At 25.1% G+C, this 24,373-nt stretch overlaps 1 protein-coding gene across 5 annotated transcripts in view; it reads right to left on the bottom strand.

Moving 5' to 3' along the window:
- LOC111034913 (tachykinin-like peptides receptor 86C) overlaps positions 1–24,373 on the bottom strand; it is a 124,956-nt gene that overhangs the window by 90,055 nt on the left and 10,528 nt on the right. For all 5 annotated transcript variants that reach the window (XM_022316344.1, XM_022316342.1, XM_022316345.1 and 2 more), the window contains exon 2: positions 4,826–4,917. The gene's annotated coding sequence lies outside the window, so the exon portion shown is untranslated. The remainder of the gene's footprint in view (positions 1–4,825; positions 4,918–24,373) is intronic.

Genomic DNA, 24,373 nt, shown 5'->3' with positions numbered 1-24,373 from the left:
TGAACGTTTGTTTTTAAAATTTGGTGTTATAATTACCTACAGTTCGAACAATTATTGTTTTAATGTTTTTATTAATGATATTTTTTGATTTTGGTTTATACAATTATTTATTTAAAACTAAAAATATGCCATGAAGTAAATAAATTTTACTATAGTTTTAATTTAAAACCGTATTCTTATTAATATTAATACGACCACTTTATTGCTTTCAAGACATCGTTGTAATATTTTAAATGCGGGAGTTTTAATGTGCAGGATGTGCAATCGTGTTTTACTGTAAATCTTGTACAGAACAATAAAATTGTAGCAATGGTAAACAAACATTACCTACTGGTATATTAATAATAAACAAATAGTATACATAGTGTATGTACGTTTTTCGTGTTTGAGTTCGTATAATTGACAGCAAATAACAAAAATAAAAACAAAATTTTGGTTAATTTCTAAATATAATTAGTGAAATCTATGTTTTTTATTATATTGGTAATTATTAATTATATAATAGATATTTTGTTATTTAACAAGTAAAAGTACCAAATACCTGTCTATGTACCACAATTGTACTATGTATATAATATATCACGTGTACTGCATATATATTTTAGAATTCTGTCTACGGGAGATTGATGATCTAATAATCTAATTTCATGTCCTGCAAACAGAATTCAAAAATATAGGGTACACTGAGAGTAATATGGGTAATTTAATTGTATAGTATGCCTTGTTTACACGGACACACGGTATATCTAATATGAATTATGATGATGAGCTGCAATCCTAGCTAAACAGTATAATTTACTTGTGTCTTATATTTACCTATACGTTATGTAGTAAAATATAACAAAATAAATCAACGTTGCCCATTGGTAATTTCATGATGTACAAGTGTACTTAATAGAAAAGATATAAGAGCATTTTAAATTTTCTTAAACGTAAAAATGTCCTTCAATCCTCTACAATATTTATAGTTTTATAGCTTCTTTGTTAAAAAAAAAATTGTTTTATAATTTAATTTCAAACTACCAACGTTCCTGACAATCAAAATTATATGTTTAATATGTATATTGATGATGGCAGGTACATTAATCCATCAATAATGGTATTCCACAGCTAGGAAGTCTTATCAAGTCAACTTAGCTGGTTTAATTTCCTAATGAAATGTTTTACACTAAAGTTAAACCATAACTAACGATGCTAAATCGTAAACGGCAAACATCTGGAACCGTATGTCCTCTCCTTTACTACAAATAAGCTGTACTTTGTAAGAACTGAGGGTTTAATAAGTCTGTTATTCAGAATAAAAACTCAATTCAGAAGGGCAAAATATTTTCTGTGATAAAGGATTATGGATATTGTTTTTTCTTCATCATGTCATAAAAATCAAAAACTTTGTTTATTACTTCTCATTACTTTACCAAGCGTGAAATATTATTTTTATAAACTATTTTATTTTGATTATTACACCTGTTTAATTTCAGTCAGACATTATAAGAAAATAATATACCTTAAGAATGTTGTGGTTCGGGCGTTATTCTTACTATCAAATATGTTTTAATTATTTGAATAACAAATATCCAAAATTGTTGTAGTACAAATTTTTGCTTCAATAAATTATAATTATAATGCATTTTAAAAATAAAAACATTTATTTCTTCAATGAGACATTATTATAATTTTTCATCATCCGAAAGTAATTGATATAAAATGTTCTCAACGTTACAAGACATGTGCATATCTTGTAATATATTATGATGTATGGTTATATAGAGTACAGTAAAGGATTAAAAATAATTGTTTCGAGATTTATCGTTGTCAACATGTTCGAATTACCATTTACCAACTTGATGCCAATCAATGGGTTATTTCTATTACGAATTTCAGAGGAATATTTGTAGTAATTGTATGAGCCCTTGATATAACAAATTAACAACTGGTAAAATATTAAATACTGTTTCCGTAAGATAGGTGCTTCCGGGGTATGCTGTAACCTAAGAAATTGCTTCTTATCTAAATAACTAATCATGACTGTGTAAATAAAAATTTTTAAATTAATTTTAACCATACACACACTTGTATTGTATATAATAAGTAATAACTATATCGTTTTTCTGTGTATATCATTTCTGCTTTTTTGGCTGCAATAGCAATATTAGATGCATTACGGTTTCGTACTCTGTTGTTTTTGTCACAACACACCTGTAGAGGAATTTTTTTCCATACTTGTATATCGTATATAAGAGTTAGATGCATCTCTAGTGTAGTGTGGTTAAATTCTATTGGAAAATATTCGAACATTTAGAACGTGGACCTGAAGATCAATATGGATGATATTATATATTCATATCATACAAATATTATTAGGTAGGTACCAGTTTTCTTATGTGGCTTATGTAAATATAATGACAGGTGTTCTTTATGCGCTAACTCATAGCGCAATTATCAAAATGTATGTTAATTTAATTTGGTTTATATCTAACTAATTCATATATATATTACTTTATGTTTATTGAATATAGATAATTATTTTATACGATTTGATTGTCAATGATTTAACTTTCGACAATTTGATAAGCAAATACAAACTCATTATTATATTGTGACGGTAAAATGGCTTTAGACTCTGAGCGACAAAATTATTTCTGAGGGTAGTTTCGTTAATCATACAATTAATTTACAAAAAACAAAATACCTTCAATTATTCTTCATTTATAACATAATCTTATTCAGATCTTTCTATGGTAAGGTGGTATATTGACTCTATTGACTCAAAAGTGGATAACAATAATATTTTATATTATATTATTATGATATAAATGTACACTTATATAATAGTTAAATACGTTTCACTAAAAATTGAATAATAGCAAGTACGAGTATAATAAATTAATTTAATAGCAACATAAAAAAGATTTTATGAAATAGGTAATGAAATATACTTGATTTAGGTTGAAAGACCGTCATCGCTCAGAATTGTTTTTCTTCTACAATTATATATCATTCAGTTCAAATTTAACACTTTCGTTAGTGGCTCTCGACACCTAGCTACTATACAGAAAAGTGGTACCTACTTGCCCACCCTTTTTCGTTGTTGTTGTTAATACTACTGCATGTTATTTTACATTTGGGATTATTGTTTTTAACATAGGTATTTTTTAATGATGCTTATTATTTTTTAATTATAGTACCTATTTATCTACGTATAAAATTAATGATTATAAGAAATTGTAAATTATTTTAAACCTGGCATTTGATCAACAATTTATTAATTTAGTATAATAATGAAAATACATTTACTTTATGGATCTTAATTAATATACATAATTTTACTTTTGTACAATATTCGTAATTTGAACTTAAACCCATACATTTGCTATTACTAAATACAAATAACATGATATTTATATGAGTATATTTTGAAATAGCATTTGTTTAACTAAGACAGATCAACAGATTTTATTATTATCGTACCCCGAGTATGGATTAATTCAATTAAGCTGTATAATTTTACTTCTTTGATTTGGCATCCATTAAGATTATAAACGGACTATTGCCAAGAGAGTTTCAGTCGTTTCAGATGTATACTTGGGTACTAGATTAGAGGATTAATTATAATTTGTTCTGCTGTTAACGAATCAATAAAATACTTATTTATACGTTAATCAAGTAAAAAAAAATATGGTTTTTAGACAATTTAGTTAAGAAAAATTTCACACGAATATCATGAATATGAACTAAATTCTTGTGTAGGCTTTAATGTTCTGAAAGATAAAACATATTACACCAAACAATATAGTAATTATAATTTGATATACTAAGATATTATATACCGGAATTACAACAAAAAATAAACATTTTATAGAATGATTGAAAGGTACATTTTCAACCTCAACGCATCCAACTACTAACAATCGAGCAGAAAGATGTGTTCAGACGGTAAAATAGAAGCTTCGAACAAGGTTATCTATACACTTAACTGTAGTATTTTTTAATGCCAAATCATAAAATAATGAACACGCCTACGTTGTAGTCTGCCATAAATCTTACTAAAAATAAGCTTATAAATACACGGATAATTCTTATTAAGAATAATCCTTAAAAAACGATACAGACAACAACGAGTGACGGAAGCTTGACAAAAGAGTTTGAGTGCTAAAAAAATCTTGTACTCATGGAAAGAAAAAATAGGTTTTCTAGCAGTTAAAGAAAAACGGATGTATACCATTTTAAAATAGAAGTAAAAGTTTAAACAGAGTTAGCGATAAAAGAAAATAATTCAAATATTGGAGAAGAAGCTCAATATTTTTAGCATCAATAAGAGCCTATTATTTAGCTGAACCATAATTAAAGAGCAAGAGAATGAAAGTACAGCAGAGACAGAGGAAGAAATAGTGAAAAAATGAAAGCGATCGTCAAGAAATAAAAAGGTACCTAACAGACTAAACTTATAAACGTCAATAGGGAAGATTTTTATATACTTAAGATGAATAACATATAATGTATAATCACTAATCAGTATACGAGTACAGTTAACACAACATACACACACACACACAAACCTTTACAGCGATAATATAACACACAATATTTCGAGCATTATCAAGTTTATTATATCTAATAATATAAAATTAAGTCAATCGTGTACTCAACAATATAGGTAATTGTTGTGATATTGATTACTAATAATTATATTTTATGAAACATACATCCATATTCCATAGATGAGTTATAAATAAATTGCTAGTTTGCTTAATTTCATTGGTTATCTATTGACTATAATAATCCATTAAAAAAATATAGTAATATGCTAATAAAAATAAATAATTACCAACTGAGGTTTTCGTCAAAGATGAATATTGCTAAATATAATGCTATTTAATTGTTACGTAGATTTATCTTTTGGAATTTTTGAGATGAATCCTGGAACATACAATTTGCAAATAAATATATAATTAAATAATAATTTATTGTTTATACATTCATTTTCAGAAAATCTATAATGTAGAAATAAGAATAATTTTTATGCTTCACGTCAAGAGTATTATTCTAAAATTATATAATTCTAGTCAATAAACTCTGTAATATTAAGGTGTATTTGTAATGAACAAGAAGATATTAACTTTCAGTAGGTAGGCTTGATAATACTAAGTAGACTAACCATGGTATTTCAAAAAAATGAAAAAATGTTGCTTTTTATGAAAAAGTAGGTAATTATTAATGTTCAGGACGAAGGTAGATAACAATGGTAGATCACGCACTCTCTACTTTGACACGAGAAATGAGCTTTCTTGCAGGGCGCTATAACCATACCCACGCTCGTGGTATGTTGAGTTATTATAACATTTAGCTATGCTCCAAGTGGTGCATTAATTATGTAGTCAACCAGTGGCGTATATGGAGAATCGTCTCATGAGTAATGGAAAGGTTGAGGTACAATGAATTAATGAATGTACATTAAAGTAAAAAGTTCAGAAATAAAAATTATATTTTCTATTTACAACTAAGTCCTTTTACAAGTACAATAACTATTAAATTATACATATTGATTCTTCTCCTCTATTTATATCTCGTCATCATATTTTAAAAGTTTTTAAATTTTTTGAATGACATCACACAATGATATCATGACATCTAAAGCAGAATGTACATATGCGCCGCGACTGCAGTATTTTAATAATTATGCTATATAAATTGCATAAACGTATATAATATTAATGTTTACATTTATTTTCTGAATAATTCGTATAAGTTCAGAACTTCTTTAGGGCATATTATTATATTATATTATGTGCAGTTCTCTGCGAGTTTTATCACCAATTCAAGTTTTTGCTTACATCTGGGGAACTACGACAGAAAAAACACGTACAAAATACGTGTGTATATGTATATTGAAATATTGAGTCTCTGACCTCAGGAATAATAGTTTATACCAAGACGTATGATATTATTTTATAAATTGAACGTAACTCCTATATGAAATGAGATGAGCTGAATAATATTATAATGCTTGTAAATTATCCTTCTACGGTAAATCAACTTTAACAAAATAATGTATATTCTATGTAATAATTATTCACTATTATGATGTTCAATAATTATTTATTTTGACAATGATGTCATATTTTATGCAATGTACAAATTCATAAACATACAGTGTATCTTTATTGGTGCATAATATTATTTAAAAGGTACTTTATGTGAACTCCGCTTCAAATTAGGATTTAAAACTTTTTAGACTTTACATTGCCAATATAAAATATATTTATTTATTTTAAGCATGCAAATTTAAAATGAATTGGCATTTTATGTTAACAGTGTTTACGTATACTGTATCCATATTAGAAAATCCATAACTTTTTTTTGTGAACAAAACTGACTTTAAACTTTAAGGATATTTGAATTACTATATATTATGTACCTACTTAAATTATGTTGCGTTAGTGTTTTTTTTTTTAAATTTTTTACATATTAATGTCTATAGGAAATCATATTCACATCATATTTGAAACGAAGATTTTCGACGATTCCCTTGCGAAATAAATACCATTTAATATTGTTGATTTACTGTTGTATAATGTATGTCCAATTTTCAGGAATGCATATTGTATGTAAATAAAACTTTTGGATTGTTCTAACTACTCCAAACAATTATCCATCCAGTCTTCCACAAAAAAACATATTATTGTAAAAACCAATAGCTTGGTTACAATCAATTCCAAATCTAAAAAACTTTAAACTATTGTTTAAAACCAATAAATTTATATTTGAAATGCGATTTTATTCATTGGTAAAGTTTTTATGTACCTTAGAAGTAAAAAAAATGTTTAATGTCGGGCTCTATTATTTACTGTTTTAGTCGCAACTGCTTACTGTTTTATTACATAAGACTTATGGAAAACTAATTTCACAACCCATTTTATATACAGTTATTTAACCAATAAAAATAGAATTCAGACATATAATTAGCATTTTTGTTTTTGTCACTTATTTATTATTTTGTAATTTATGGTAAGTCTAATAACATTACTGTAGTATCGAACATTTAGAAAATGTAAGTACCTACTAATAAATAAAAATAAGTGCAATTTTAATATTTTATTTAGGATATTGAATTATGTTGAATAAAGCATAAGCATTGAATTAAAGTCAAACTGTATATTATGTTATTATTATAATTATTTCTATACAAATGATGAAAGTAAAATGTGTTTGTATCAATGTTTAGATTCAAATAATACAACTCCATATCATGTTCATCTGTTGCCCAACGTACTTTGGTAGACTCAAATCGAACACAAATGTTACGGTATATTCAGATTAGATTAAAGTAATAATTTATGATAAAACATATACATAATGTATTAATGTCAACCTTTGCATCCCTTTGTACTTATTTATAATAATATACTCGAGGTGCGCATATATATGGATAATTAAATTCAAAATAGTTCAATAGTATAATAATCATCACTATATCACTTTAATGTACGGGGTGAGCCTATTAACGTAATACAATCATTATTTTAGGAAACATTCACATTTTTGAAAATATACTCTTACAGAATTTTAAGTAATCACAAAATATGCATGAAGTTACACGCTCCTTCTTCTATGTCCGATCGAATTAAAAATAATTATAAATTAGAAAGTAGTTGCCTAACCTAACCTAGAAGACCGTTATTTTCCAAGGGTAGCCGTTCATGTATCACTATTATTCCTATCATCAAAACTTTAAATACTTATTTAACTCATAAACTTTCGAAAATCGTTTTTTTATAAATTGAAGTACAAAAAAAATCTGCGTTGAATTGAGGAATTAAAAATGCATGTTGTCATTAAAAATAGTAAAAATATACTTTCAAAAACATTACTGTAAGTAGTTTTTGAAATAGTGAGTGTCTTACGTTGAATGAATCACCTTATGTACCTATGTGAATATCCCGCTAAGCTGCAGTTTCTAATCGTAGAACCCATTCAAACTTTTAATTAATTAATTAATTAAATATATATAATCTGTATAATTATATTCAGATTTTTAGATTAGCTATAACTCACAAACCTGAAGAAAAAACTCAACATTGTTAGTAAGATATAAGTTTATACATAATAACTAGAGAGCAAATTCAAAATGTAAATTCAAATATTATCAGTGTGAATAACCTACATTTTTATTTTTTTATTTAACTTGATATCTTCATAAATCTATGTAATTTTTAAGTATTTAAATTATTTTAAAATGTAGCTGCATTTTAATACAATAAGCTAAATAAAAATAAAATGTTTCCATAATACATAGGTACCTGTCCGCAATAATACAACATATTATACGCATTTACACTTGCTATAAATATAATTCTACTTAAGTAATTATTATCATTATTTTTATAAAATATTACTATGCATTAACAGTATAAAACTTCATGATTAAGTTACAATATTGTAATGATAAAATATAATTTTACAATAATATGTTAAATTGAAGAAAATTAACGATATACTTATTAATTGCATATAATTGTGCATTTTGTGTGAAATAAATTAATAATCATTATTTTTCTATCTTAAATTATTACATATTTTAATACAGTGGGAAAAATTAATTAACGATGTAGGTATACCCTTTTAAGTGTATAAATTCTTACCACCTTGCATATTATCTTGATTCTTATAAATTAAGACAACTAAATGTTATAAATAGAATTTAAATGCATGGGTGAGTCTTGTTTGTTTATAAAATATAGACTTTTCCAGTTTTGAAATAATATCGAGTGAAAGAAATGTTTTTACAGATAAAAGTGAGTGGACTTAACTATGACGGTTGAAAGCAAAATAATAATTATTAATTTACATTAGACAAGTAATGGCAATTAATGAAATTAATACATATCGTAACTATCATACTCATAGATTATTTACATATTCAGTATCAAATTAAATAATAGTAACTAAGTTCATGTTTTGGCATTTATTTTTCAAATGACAGTGAATTATTTAGTATTTTTTTTAACATTTTAGTGCACCAACAATCAGCATCCCAAATCTACATTTTAACAAGCTAGTTTTAATTAGCTACCTATGTGCAGGATTTATAAAATAATTATTTAAAATCTTTTTTTGGCAACAATTTTTTTTAGACTTTTTATAATTCAATAATAATACCTAAAGGCTAAAATATTTAAAGATTTTGAATGTTAACTTTGTTTTGATGAATTTTAATTGCGTTATACTTTCGGACAAATACCCATACAATATAATTGAAAGCGTGAAAATATTTTCTTATATATTTTGATTCGCATACCCTTAAATTGTCTGACTTTTGACAGCCAAGTGAGTTGGATAACAATTTAACACAAAACATGAGGTTCCAATTTAAAAAAAGTTAGTTTCTTTATTGAGCTGTTCAAGCTGTGCAAAAACTTTTAAACATCTGTGAAATGTAATTGTTTGTTATTAAATTCAACAATAAATAATTATTATCTTTTTTAATCACAAAAAAAATTAATATCTAGTTATAACATTCTTTATTTTATGGTTTCTAGTTTATATTCAGATGATATTGTGATTAGTGTGTGAATTTTTATCGAAACGTCTGATGTGTAATTATGGTAATTGATAAGTATTCCTTAGCTTAGTCAATTTAAAAAGTATAATTGGTTGTATTAATTATTGGACATTTCTTATCAGAAGCATATTTCAACTCATCTATATGTTTACTCGTACAACTGGAAAAGTTGTGTGCAAAACTACAAACCTTATCCAATCATTATAAAACATCAAAAAAATTAGAATTTGATCATTTTTTTTTAGTAGATATCTATTGATTAATAATTATAAAATAAAATAAATGTTACAATGTTACTCGTACACTATTAAATAATTTTGTATTAAACTTTTTTTTTAGATATTTTCAAAGTCACACATGCTTATTCATCATCTTTTAATACTTTATTTAATCAACATAGGTAGGTGTATTGTGTCAGCTGACCGTTGTAAACGATACGTTAAGTAATCCTTTGTCTTATTTAATTTAGGACAGACCTTAACGTTAGCCATAAATTACATAAACCGGTCGTGCTTATATTAGTGGAGTGCTCGAAAAAGTGCATTTAGTTGTCGTTTTCACATTTATTTCCAAAAGTGTGGTACCAAAAGTAATGTATGGACCGGAAAGTATATAAAAAGAAATCTTAAATGCATAATTTATTTTCAAACTAAACGTGACCCATTTCAAATGATACTTCTAACCATACGTGACTTCGTACAGATCACATTATCGGAATCTTTTATTAGTAATACGTTTTTTTTTTTTTACATACAATTTTAAACTTTCTTCAAGTTTACTTTTATCCTCTATATTACTCGAGCAATTGATTTGTTTTGAATTTATATACATATTTCAGCCGATAGTTTAAAACCTTAGCATTTAACCCTATGTTCAAGATCAAGATTAGTTTGGCTGTTTGATAGTTCAAAAATTTCAACTTCGTATTATTGGATTTAAATAGATATGTATATTATATATATATGATCGATAAGAATAAAAAAGCATATTTTATTGAACATTGAAATATATGTCGATCATTAAATGTAAAGTAAATCAAATTTGCTGAAATTCATTTGTTGAGCGCCCACTCATAATCCGGCGTGTATAATAACTAGTGATACAAATCAATACAAATTTTATATGCAAATGATGATGTATTTAATAACTTATATAATATAATAATTAGTTATAGTGTAGTGTTTTAATTTTAAACCATGTTTTTTTATAATCATCAAGGTATAACTTCTAAAGAGTTCAACTCTATAATAAATTAATATAGGAATTTGATAGGTAATTTATAGTTTAAACCATTTTTATTTTGAGATTCTTTTGAATTTATTATACCAAAATGTCAAAACACGATGTTTTAAAGTTTTTTACATTACGAACAAAGATAGTAGATACTGCAATATATATTGTAAACATGTCTTACGATGACTAATTACACTCAAAACTTACTTATAGAAGAAACGAGTTTCTTGGTTTTATTTTGATTTAACGATTTAGTCATTATGTAATTTTACAATATTTATTTACTATCATGTTATGAAAGTTAATATTGTATTATTATATTACAGTTAAACATGCTTACATAAAAGGGACACTCACGGGACCATCAAAAGTGCCCGTTATAGACAGGTGTGAGTTATAGAAAATTTTCTGGTCATGCCTATCTTTTTCCGCAACCTTACTAGTTTATCAGTGAAGAAAGGTGTTCGCTAACACTTTTACTGTAATTAATACAGTTTGAAAATTTGGGGGGGTTTTTATGTAGGGCAAATACGAATTGTCACTATATAATTTTTTAATGTTTATATAATAAAATTGGGATCAGAACACCCAAAAATTCACTTTAAATCTTATTTTTATGAAATATTTTTATTTTTATCAAACAGTTGGAACATTAACACAACATTGTTCCACAATACAAATAAACAAATAATCAATTATTTTATTTATATAGCTTAAAAAGCTATATGAATATGTTAAACGAAAATGTTAAAAAACCATATTATGTTTGTCCATATCTTTACATTTCCTGAAATGAATAAAACAGGGCGTTTAAAATTAAAACTGTAGTGTCACTGTGTTCTACAAACTAATACTTTACCAGAGAGGTGGTTCTGTGTTATTACTTTTGTACCATTCTCCACTGAAATATATTAATTTATTCTGACGTCAGTAGTTTTTATGGTAGTAGTAGTCAAGCTATGTTAACCAAATTCGCAATGTGTTAGTGTACACAATTTATGTGTATAACGTATGGACATAGATTAGTTATGTTGCATTGCTATTTGTTACTCAAACATAGTGTGCAACTTGGTATTTATATTGTAAACTTATAGTTTTACATCACCCGCATGCGATTGGTCTACTATTTATGATATTATAAATTAATTGTATAGGTTAGGTAAGGTACATCTGTATGGGATGCACGCAAGCAGGTTCGTAATGTTGTACTTAGTGGTCTCGAAATTACAGATTAATTTGTTTTTATTACTGATTTCAATATTCATTACACGTAGGTACATAATATTCAAACTGCTCGATAATACTACTGGCTCGTTTTAATAATTTATGTGACAGTTAATGCAAATTTTCCAATATTAAACCTCAAGCTAAATAGCAAAATAATCCACATATTTTAGTTGGCTATAGCTTATAAGACTCCGTCAATGAATTAAGACTTGTCGAGTATAGCATATGACTCTAGACTGACTTACTAGTCACTGACAGATATCAATATCAGGATACGTAGTTTGAAGTTCGCAAATTTTGACGTAATATTTTTAGGGCTCTTAAAACTTGTACTGCTATATTTAGTTACCAATAATAAGTAGTATTTAGGTAAACATTTATTAATTTATCTTTATCTTATCTAGATAAATTAATAACAAAATATATATTTTTAAATATTTAACTAGATATTGCAGATGATTTTTATTAAAATAAGTTAGTCTTAGATAATCACAGAACTAATAATTATGATTATGTTATTGTTATCTGTATTGACAATATTATTATTACGTACCAGACAAAATTTTAAGTTGTGGTTAAAATTAATATTTTTTTTTATCGAGTAATGATAGTAATATTCATTAAAACCGTATGTTTCATAAGTTATCTAATAAAATAATAAAAAAAAAACACAATAAGTAACTATGAAATATTTATTTTATTTTATTATGTATTTATAAACAAAAAAAACATACAAATATCTATCATATTGTCTGTGTTTAAAGTAATTTATCTCTATCTAGAAAAAAATTTAAATGTTCACCTTTATTTTATTATTTCTAGATAATTATTTACACAAATATTATTTTTTTTTTGTTACATGTGGCTTAACATCGGTAAGTACACACTTATGATTTTGATTTTCACATAATATAATATCTACAAGACTACAACCTATATCACTCATTTCCTCATCTTATGAATTAAGATGTTGTAGAATTTTGATGGTATACCTTTTCATACTATAGTTTTGATTATATAAGTAATATATTTTCAACTAATGTTCACACATATTATATATTATACTAACGAAATTACAAAAGAAAAAAAGAAGTTATTGTAGCTACAAGACACTCGCATTTTTCGACATTAGGCGGTATACTGAATTTAAGTATTTGAAAATAAGGTCATTATATCAGAATTTGAACGAATGTATTATTAAATGCAATAATGATGTAATAATGAAGGAGAAGGTGGACAATGTTTGGTTAATCAAGTTGTGCTAAGGAAATTATTTTTTTTTTTTTATGAACGATATTGGTGATATTTATTGCATATGATTTGATATTATTTTGTAAGAGCTTATTACATAAATAAATATATTTATAGAATAGTAATTAATTTTAATAACTTAAGAAAAAAACAATAGGTATAAGGTACTTTATTATGATTTACGTATAATATATATTATTATCATACTACGAATTTATTAGCCATCAGCCAATACCTTCATAATGTACTATTCACAAAGAAAACTTTGAAATGAAACTGATAGGTACACTTTTTTAAATTATTAAAACCATTGTAATTAATTCCCAGTTTTTTTTTTAATAATTCCATACTATATACGATGCAGAATGCGTTGTATAATTATTATACTGATCATTTTGACGATAAAATCATTTTTGTCTTTCATCAATAACAGTATTAATTAAGTAATTTCTATAATAACTGTACAATTAATAATATAATAATATATTTATCGGATAACAATTTCTATTGTTACTTAACAAAGGCATTTTGTTCCAGCCAATGTATACATTTTTTCTAGGAAGAAAATTCAGGATGTATAAAGAATGTTTTTAACTCCGAAGGAGTGCAAATCTGCTATAATCTTCAATGTTATCAAGGTTATTTGTCATCTTATCCTGCAATAAAACGTGTCGTCCCTAGTTTCTATCGAGAAATTTCATTATTATTGCTGATCCATTGAAAAATCTTTAACATTTTATTAAAACTCTTAATGGTAGAACCAATAAAATACGAGTGTCTTTAAAGTCTCATAGCGACATCGGAATAATATTAACTGTGAGCTTTTGAAATCTACTTTTCTTTTAAAATACAATTATTAAGTTTTATTTGTTTGATATTATATAATACGATAATGTATGTACTATGTACATCTACGTAGTATGCAGTATGTATTTTAAGTTACCTTATAGAATGCAGAAATTTAAAAAAAGTTTAACAGTTTTTTTTTACAATTATAAATAAAATTTAGGATATTATATTTTTAAAAATGTATACATATATAAGTTATCGTAGAACTACCTCTTTCATTTAGATTGACACTCACCAGCGGAATAACGTATAGTAAACAAAGTCGTGATAATATTTAAATGTTGAATTATATTAAATACATACATTTTAAAATTATAACATATTGTAATTTATATGTATAATTATGCGTTTAACGTTGAACATGGTGGTGAAATAGGTTGTCATTGATGAACGATCTAAATTTTCATTATAAACTAACGTGCCGTCGTTTTTAAAATTGCTGTTCACATGAGTACATACATGAAATTCTAGGAAACAATCAATCTGTATACTACTATGTATTACTATTCACTTTAATGAATATAATTATAGAGCAAATACAATTTTTAGCCTGTAACATGTAAGTTGTAATAGTATACGTTATTAATACAATATTCTGCACGCGATACATTTTAACTATTTTTAACTTTCTGGAAATCAATATATCATTGAAATATAACTAAATATCTCAGATATATTTTTGATAATTATTAATTATCATCACAACTTTATTTCAATATTACGTGATCAATGATCATAACAGGTATTAATACATTTCTATATTATCAATTATGCATAAATATTGAATTGTTAGTAATATGTTTGGTTGTTTCAGTTTACAAAAATATTCTATGTTAATTTCCTTTATACGAATTCACAAGCGTTGCAGTTCGTGCGTAGCACTCTACTGTTAATTTGTAACAGTCGATCAAAATTAAATGACGGCTTCTGCAAAAACTTGGCTAACGTATTTATACGTGAAAAAGTCACGTAAGTATGTTAACCCAATTTGGAACTCAGCATCACAAATAATTAGGTATTCGTAAAGTTATTTCTTATGGCCGATGATAATGCCAACTGCATATGCAAGCGTTTATTGGAACTAATTTTTGAGTAGAAGAATTTCGGTATTTATTTAATGACGACGTTAATATGACAACAACATTAATCGAATAAGTTTGCTTGTAATATAATAATATATGGTAGCGTCTTATAATAATATTATGTTATTATGAATAATAAGAATGAGTACCTATAAATATACGTTTTTTCTCGATAATTCCTGATAATAATTTATATTATTTTAAAAATAACAACTCTAATACATGTGTGTAAATAACTTTATTATACTTTACGTATCCATCCGTTTTGAGCAGTGTGGACACAGTTTAATGAAAACCGATCAAATTTGAAGAAATGCATCCGTATGTTTACTCACATATTACGTAATATTAAGCTCAAACGGAAAAACAAAGAAGTGGGTGTATGCTGTAAAAGTTTAGTTTTGGAACGCTCTAATTCCACCCGTTGGATTTTCAAGATGGTAGCATGTCAAATGTCTGTTACTGACACAGATGTCACCTCAACTTACAGTTGTCTATTGGACAATATGCATGCATGTCAAGGGCTTAAATAAATAATTTCTTGTAATTAATTAACAACAACATCGAGTCGGGGGCAAAATGAATCCGTGCACTCTTTAGACTATCGTGATTGTAATATATTTCAAGTTTTATTGACATCGGATCTTTAGCTTAGGAGGAGATGACTTTAATAAATTGAAGTTTCAGCCTTAGGATATTATATTCTATATTATTATTATTTATTATTATTACAATCAATTCGATAAAATTAATATTATTCAATTAGTAGTGCTCAAATGTGTATACTATTATTATAACTATATGGATTAGATATAATATAATATCTTTCTACTAAGATATACATCATTGGTGCGGTCAATTTTAGAATACGGCTCTGTTTCATGGTCCCCCTACACTCAGAAAGACATCCAAAGGATTGAAAGGGTTCAAAACCGATTTTTTGCGTTCGCTGGGTATGTTTTAAAAATTACTCACCTTCCTCATGACTACTCATCAATATCAACATTTTTAAATTTATCTAACCTTGAAAGTAGAAGAAATATGTTAGATATAAGATTTTTAAATAATTTAGTTTTGGGGAAAACCGATGCTAGCCGTTTACTCGAAAGGTTTAAATTTCACATACCTAGAAATGGGTCCCGTAGTAAAATAATGTTTGAAATCAGCACTCGTAAAACTAATTATCTTTGCAATGACCCTATCCAGAGAATAATGAGTAAAATTAACTCAGACCCAAGACTTTTGGAATTTTAGTCAAAAATAAAGAGTAAAATAAATCTTGGCACGGACCACACAACGTTAAGTTTTTACTTAATAATAATAATATGTATACCTATTAACTATATCTTTATTTTTATGTTCTATTAGTACTTAAGCTATATTATACTTATAATGTTTTTTTATCACTACCAATTTGTTATCTAATACCTATCAATATTTATGTATTTGTCTATGTTAACTGCCGTTAGGCGTTGAAATAATAAAAAAAAAAAAAAAAAAGATATATCGTAGTCCGTGATTATAACTAGAAAACGTTTAGCCAAATTATTAATAATTCATACAATAACCATTTGTTATTTTTTGAGTTTAGTTTTAATATTTTGAACGATATTACCCATGTATCTTTTAATTTGAGAAATAATAATTTCATTTACTTTTGTTTGATAAATATTCATTCATTATTGAAAGAACAAGTCTAAATTTGAGCTTATTTATTTGTATTTTTATATTAAAACATTTACACATAAATTAAATGTCGACAATTTTATTTTTCACGATCGTAGTATTTATTAATGATATATTTAATTAAATACATATGTTATATAAACCTTTTAAACCAACATAAACAAAAGTCGAAACACATTTAGTAAGTTTTTTATAAACAAAATATTGAAGGACCAGTGAAGGTGGATATAAGATTATTTATAAACAAAAACAATGGTCTACTGTATTTAATGTATAGATGTATTATAATTTATAAGTAAATACTTATGATGCATCTATAATTAAAACTATTCTGACAATTTGTTTTAATATATGCCTATTTAATATTTATCAAGTAAAAGTATCTCATAAAAATTAAAAGTGGAGAAGAATACAAGAAATAATAAAATTGTTAAATATTACACACCAGTCTAATTTACTGCTTTTATATAATATTACCAACTAACATTTACATACCTAAATATTTTGTTTACGAAGTACAAGATAATTCAATTTAGTTGGATGATTAATGATCTAAGACTATTATAAATCAATGTAAAGTACCTATCAAAATTAATAATATGCACGTTTTTCCGTGCATATTTGGTCATATATAATCCTTTACCGAAAACATTGTGAAAACATCGCATTATTAAAGAAATTCATTTCGCGGTCGATTTGGTAAAAACTTTTTTTTCGATGCCGTTGCGTCCCGTATCTTTCAATACTTATGTTCATCGCCCAGGAATGTAGGTAAAAACTTTTTTTTCGAGTGGGTGAGCTGCCGAACGTATATAATATAAACTTAAATTTGTTTGGTAAAATCAAAGTAGAAGTAACATCAAAAATATTTTTTATCATACAGTTATTATTATAAGAATTATATCATATTATATTTGAAATCAAAAAACTTAACATAATTTAATTCTTACATACTATTTGGATTCGTCGATTTGTCTCTAGCTAGAATTCGATTATTTTGGTAATCAAAAACAGTATACATTAAACAACTTCAACGAGTACATAATTGTGTGAAGAGAAAAAATGCTTAAAGAATAATAATAGGATCCAGGTAAAATATATTATTTTAAGACAATTTCCAGGGAAATGTAGCATAATCGTGGCAAAAAATCTGTCGTACTCATGACAAGTATTATAAACTCCGTTTTTAATACCTGCATTTAAATGACATCCTTACTTAGTATCTTACTAGTTGCGTTTACTGATGCGTAATTGAATAAAGTATAAACATCTTGGAAATAAGGTATATACCTATAGGTACCTAATATAATATATTCCATTTATATATTTGTGTGTATTATATTATTATATTTAATACAGCTTATACTACCCGTAAACTCGTTATCTGTATGGTAGATTTGAGTTATAAAATATTACACATTATTTTTTTTTTTTGTATTATTTGATATATTTTTTTCAGAAACTAAGCCTGTACTAAACATCATATAGATGTACAAATTTTGACATGACAATGAAAAATATTAAATTTTTTGTTGTAAATTTTCAATGAAAAAGAGAGTAAACAAAAATGTCAGGTAAAAATAATACATGAGACGTATAAATCATTTTATGTAGGCTGATGTTGACTTTTAGTATTATAAAGTATTATTCCTCTGAGATACAAAAATGTCAAGTGATAAATACAGCATAACATTAATGTTCGATATTATTGTTTTACAACACCATTCAGACCAAATATACACATATATGTGAAATATTCATGATATTGAATTTAAATGAATTCAATGTATAAGTTATTAATAATTTATAATCCAAAGAAAATTATTTGTATAGTTGAATGTAAATAATCCATAGTAAATAGTTAAGTGTAGTACTACTTAACTATAGTAAAGTTAAAAATAATTTCATACGATCTCTAAATAATGTATACGATTTGATAAAAAGACGTTTATTACCTTTAAATCATTATTGATAAGTGATAATTATAATTTAAAATAGCTTAACATTAGTTTTAGCTAACGAGACATACATTTTTAACACGTAGTTGTATCAAGTCGTGTTATATTTATCACAGCGATAAATATAAATTTAGATAATCCTTATAAACATAAAATCATTATCACTTATAAGAATATCATAAAATGATAAATAGACATATTGTAAATTTAGGTTTGTTCAAAATCCGTTTATGCTATATTTTATGTTTGCTTTAAAAAATATACTAAAAATCGTTGCACCCAAATGAATAATCAAAACAAGCTTTAAAGCACCCCATTTCCTGTATCTTGTACATATTTTTTTATATTTTATTTATGGTGCGTTAGCTGTATTGTTTTCAACAAATTTAAACTTACAACGTAATTGGATAAAATTGTATAACGTTCATCAATATTGTAACGTATCATTGTCTTCACAATCTTTTGTAACTAACTAAATATAGTTTACATCACATTAATAAACAAACAAAGTACAGTTTCAAAAGTTGTTGAACTTAGCCGTATTGATCAGACTAATAGGTAAAAATTACTTTTAAGTAAAACCAGTGAGGATGTGAGTATAAGTGATACCTAAAAGCAACAATACATTTACAGTTCCATAAAATTAACCAGGTAATATAAAACTAATTTCGACGATGATTTAACTAAATTGTATTTCTATTCATTTAGATATTATTATACTAGATACATGGATTCATGAAATTCGAACGTGCTCTAAGTAAGTAAAGCCATTATATTAGATATTATAAGTTATTCAGTGTTGTTTATTGCTTAGGTCACAGGAATTTTAATTGCTGTGTAATTTTTAAACGTTACATACAAATTAATTATAATTATTAATATAGGTACTATAATACAATATATTATTATCATGTGATTATAGTTTATAACCATTACATCTAAACAGTTAATTATATTATTATTTATTATATAATATATTATAGTATATTTTATTGTTTATGCATTTTACCATAGTTTTAAAATATTCGAATTCTCGTAGTTTAGGTTATTTAGCAATAATAAGGGTTATTATATTTTTACCTATTTAAACGGTAATTCAAATCTTTTTTGGATTACAATTTAATTTTTAATGACAGCTTTGTTACTTATTATAGTGATAACAAACAACTGTGCAACAAAAAAAAATATAAAATAATAAGTTTTCTAATATTATCTAAGATTTTAATGTTCACAACAACGGCGCTTTGCCAAAGGAGAAACACATAATATCAAGATTAAGTTATTTGTATAGTAAATTATTTTCATTATGCGTCAATGCCTCACAAATGTGGTTGATACCATTCCAAATTCTGTTAACACCCATAATATTTCCATAACCAAAAGCATTAAAACTATAAAGATATTTCTTGAATTCCATACAGTCAAAATTAATATTTTTTTGTGTTTTGCTCTTCTATAACACACAAAATGATTAGTTCACTAAACGTAATAATATGTTATAACTTGGTTCAATTATAATTACATGTTTTTTGTATTAATTAATATAAATGTCTATCATACTTTTCATATTATTTTATAAGCATTGTTTAAAGTCCGGATCAAAAAAACAATGTTATTTTTTTATTCCTAACTGTTATTTTTTTTTTAAATATTTTCTATGAAATTTATTAAAAAGCAGTTTTACGAAATATTCAAGTAGTTCTTTAATGTGAATCTATTTTAATTGGTAAATCTAACTCTTACGATTTCTTTAGTAATCGTATATTCAAATAAAACCACTCAGAATCGTTTGTCAAACACTAAAATTTCAAATTGAATGCATCAATACAAAATAATAGGTAACACATCCTCGATCTACTGTGATATACACAGTTCTAGAATTGAATTATTTTCAAAATAATAATTATTAGTGCTTTAAGATTTTATATTCTAATGAAAATTCTACAAGAGCAAGCAATTACCTATAATATAACAGGCTTGTATAGATTATAATATATTTTAAAACCATATAATACATCTACATGTATAAATATGTATATTGTATATTATACATAAACCTTTTTGTATTAACCTTATACCATTTGAAGTGATGAAAACGTTGATAGTAAAGACATATATTGTGTAAATTAAGGTATAATAATGGAACGATGGCTAAGGGTTAATTTTATATCGAGAACGATAGAAATAATCGAGAGTGGATAGACAAGACCGGAAGAAATGAATAAAAAGAGAGAGTTCAGTACTTACAAATATTAAACTTGGCATTTAATTTTCATTTGAGCAATGAATTTTGATGAAAATAATTTATTGTACTGGGAACCTATTAGTAAGGTCCTACTGATTATTATTTTATATTATGTTGGTTATAATTTTTATGATATTGAGTAATAAAACTTATATTTTATAATGTTTTTCAGTTGATATGTAAAATGTTATAAATATCTCACCACATTGCATAATTAATATAGATTTAATATTGTACTTAAATTCTGTTATTTAAAATGTATACTAGAAAGAAGATATATTATTTTTGACTTCTTCAATCAAATAGGTATAATAATAATAATATTACATAAATGGTTTGTCTTATATTATATTATATATATATATATTTTAATTAGTATATATACAATCTGTAAATTAATTTTTTACAATAAGAATATGAGCTAGAATTAAGTATGATATGAATCGCGAGATAAAAGAAGCAACCCAGCGGCTACACTTTACATTGATTTAGTAATTGTTAGGTTTTTTTTTCTTTATATTATATTATTATATAGATTTAAAATTCGTAAACTTTTTTTTGTTTGTATTGAACATTAAAATAAAATATGTTTGGGTATCATTATGTTTTCAATTGCTGTGATAACAAGAACTCATAATACTTATAACTTATAAGCAATAATAGTATAAAGTTAATCTTAATTTATTTGATTGTTTGTACCTATGTTCTACATACGTGTACTACCTACATACATAAGTGTTCATCTTTTACGTTTATTAATTTAAAATTTGTAGACTCATTAAAAAAAAAAGACCTGGGAAAGTCAATGTACTGTATCATAGTGTTGTCATGTGTAACTCATCGTTGAGTGGTTCACTGCAAATTTGAATCAAATAAACCGTTGTATATTATGACGTGATATGCATTAGCTTATATTTCTAAGGATATTTTGTTGAATATTTAAATAGCTATAAACAGTTGATTTTTTTTTTATTAGTTATAACTGTTATAAGGACGTTTCACTAATTTTTCCAAAAACTAATCACAAATATTATATAATAATTTCAATAATATTATTTCATATCATATAACAAGCTGTTGTAACTTTGTTAATCAATATCGCAGAATATAAAAATATTTGCAATTTTGATGAATTTCGTCGAAATTTGAATTTCAAACTTTCATAAATCATTAATGTGGCTTTAGACTAAACTTTTTTTTTTAAATCATTGGGATTAAAACTTATGAGAAACTTTGAACTGAATTCTTAAACCTTATGTATACGAATTAAATGAATAATTAGCTACAAAATAGTTTGCAGATTTTGACAAATTTCTTCAAAATATTAAGATTACATACATATAATTTAAGTGATAATATATTTTGATTTTTCTTTGTTTTTATTTAAATTTTTAATTCATTGCTATAAGAAATACGTGTGTGGACAAAAAATTATAATTATAAATATTTGGTGAATATTTCAAGTTTCTTCGATTCTTTATTATTTTTGAGTAACACCAAAAAAACAAAATCAATTTTGTCAAAAACTGGTTATGAGGTATAAATTCCCTTTTTTACTTCATTTTTTTTGTTTTTCCCAATTATTATTAAAAAAAGTAGGTACTGGAAATTTTTAATTTTGACCTGTTTAAAAGTATCAACTATATCCAAATTTCTATCAGATACCAAAGTTGAAAATTGGAGCATTTTTTCTAATATTTTCATGCACAAATAATTACAGTTAAAAAAAAACAACACCCAAATCATTATAAAATCGTACACATTTATCACTCATCTCAGAAAAAAATACATGCGAAATTATATTCTTTCATTTAAAATATTAAAAAATGTGTCTTATATATTATAATATTATATTTCTTTAAATAGTTATACCTATATATGTATAAGGTTTTAAGTTTTTTCTCTCCAAAAAGTTGTAAATACGAAATCCGATTAAGATAAATGGTCACTGGCAGCTGCCCGCAAGAGTAAACACGTTAAGTCGGTTGGCTAAGTTCATACGACCCAGTCCAAGTTTTGTGACCGTGAATCATTCGTACAAAGTTAACACAAAATTGTAAATTAACTGCTTTTTAGTATTATATATAAATATAACTTTTTTGTCCTTATGTAATTAAACATTGAATACTAACTATATTCAAATTTTTGTTGAATAGGCAGTTCTCTAAGGGTTTCATTTGAATAGTTATTTATTTAGGTTGGACAGGTAGGTATAATAAATTAAATATAAATACATAATTATGGTTTGAATACAGACAGATAAGTAGAAGATAGCAATTTCCATTGTGGCTTTTGAAACACACAGAGGCTTATATGCATATGTATGCACATGTATGAGAATCATTACATATAAATCATTACATTATAAAAATATTAATTTCAGAAAGGAATCTATTATATTATTATTATGAGCATAAACCACTCATATTTATGGTTCAATAAATGAGATATGACAGAAGATTTCCTCAGATTGAGATCATAGATTAATTATTAATATTGATTGTTTATTTAATATCCTGAAACTGAGTTGCACTCGTTTTATATTATGGTGAATATTAGTTAGTTATTATGAATGTCTTACGAAATATAATGTGCATTTTCAATGAATCATAATGAAATACATTTTAAATTAGGAAGTCCTGACAAAAAAACTATTTTACTAACGATATAAATAATTGTAAGAAATGATTAATGAACTTAAAAAAAATATTTTGAGAAAATCGTACAGAGGTTTAAATTTAAAACATAAGTCGAGAATGATTACAATGCTTGGGTTTATAATACAGGATGTAACAGAAATAACTGACTTTTGTTATAATCAATATTTCTAAATTATTTTTTTATGTATAAAATTTATAAAACTAGCACTCTATTATAGTAATCATTTTATTTTTTCTTGAATTTAAAAGTAAAATGTCATATAGCCAATTTGTGAATCTGATTATAAGAACAATTTTGATGGTAAAAACATTTATCTAATAGTCAAGTTGTTTATTTTTTAGAATTTTTTAAAATATCAATATTTTTTTGTAAGTCAATTGTTTGTAAGTAAATTCATTTAAAACGTAATACATTTTTTTCAAAATATTATTTTTTTGAATTTCCTAACATGTGTATATTTCTTAAATTATTTATTATATATATCATTTTCACAATTTTTGTCATACATTTAACTAGTATCAATTTTTTTCTTGTCAGATCCTTTTGTTACACTCTGTACCTACTTTTGGTGTCTAGTCTTAATAAGACTATTAAGCTAATTATTGCTTGGAAGAAATAAAAA

This window comes from Myzus persicae, unplaced genomic scaffold (genome assembly GCF_001856785.1).
Source record: "Myzus persicae strain clone G006 unplaced genomic scaffold, MPER_G0061.0, whole genome shotgun sequence".
Taxonomy (NCBI): Eukaryota; Metazoa; Arthropoda; class Insecta; order Hemiptera; family Aphididae; genus Myzus; species Myzus persicae.
The sequence above is the reverse complement of the archived record's forward strand: the minus strand, read 5'-3'. Positions and strand labels throughout refer to the sequence as shown.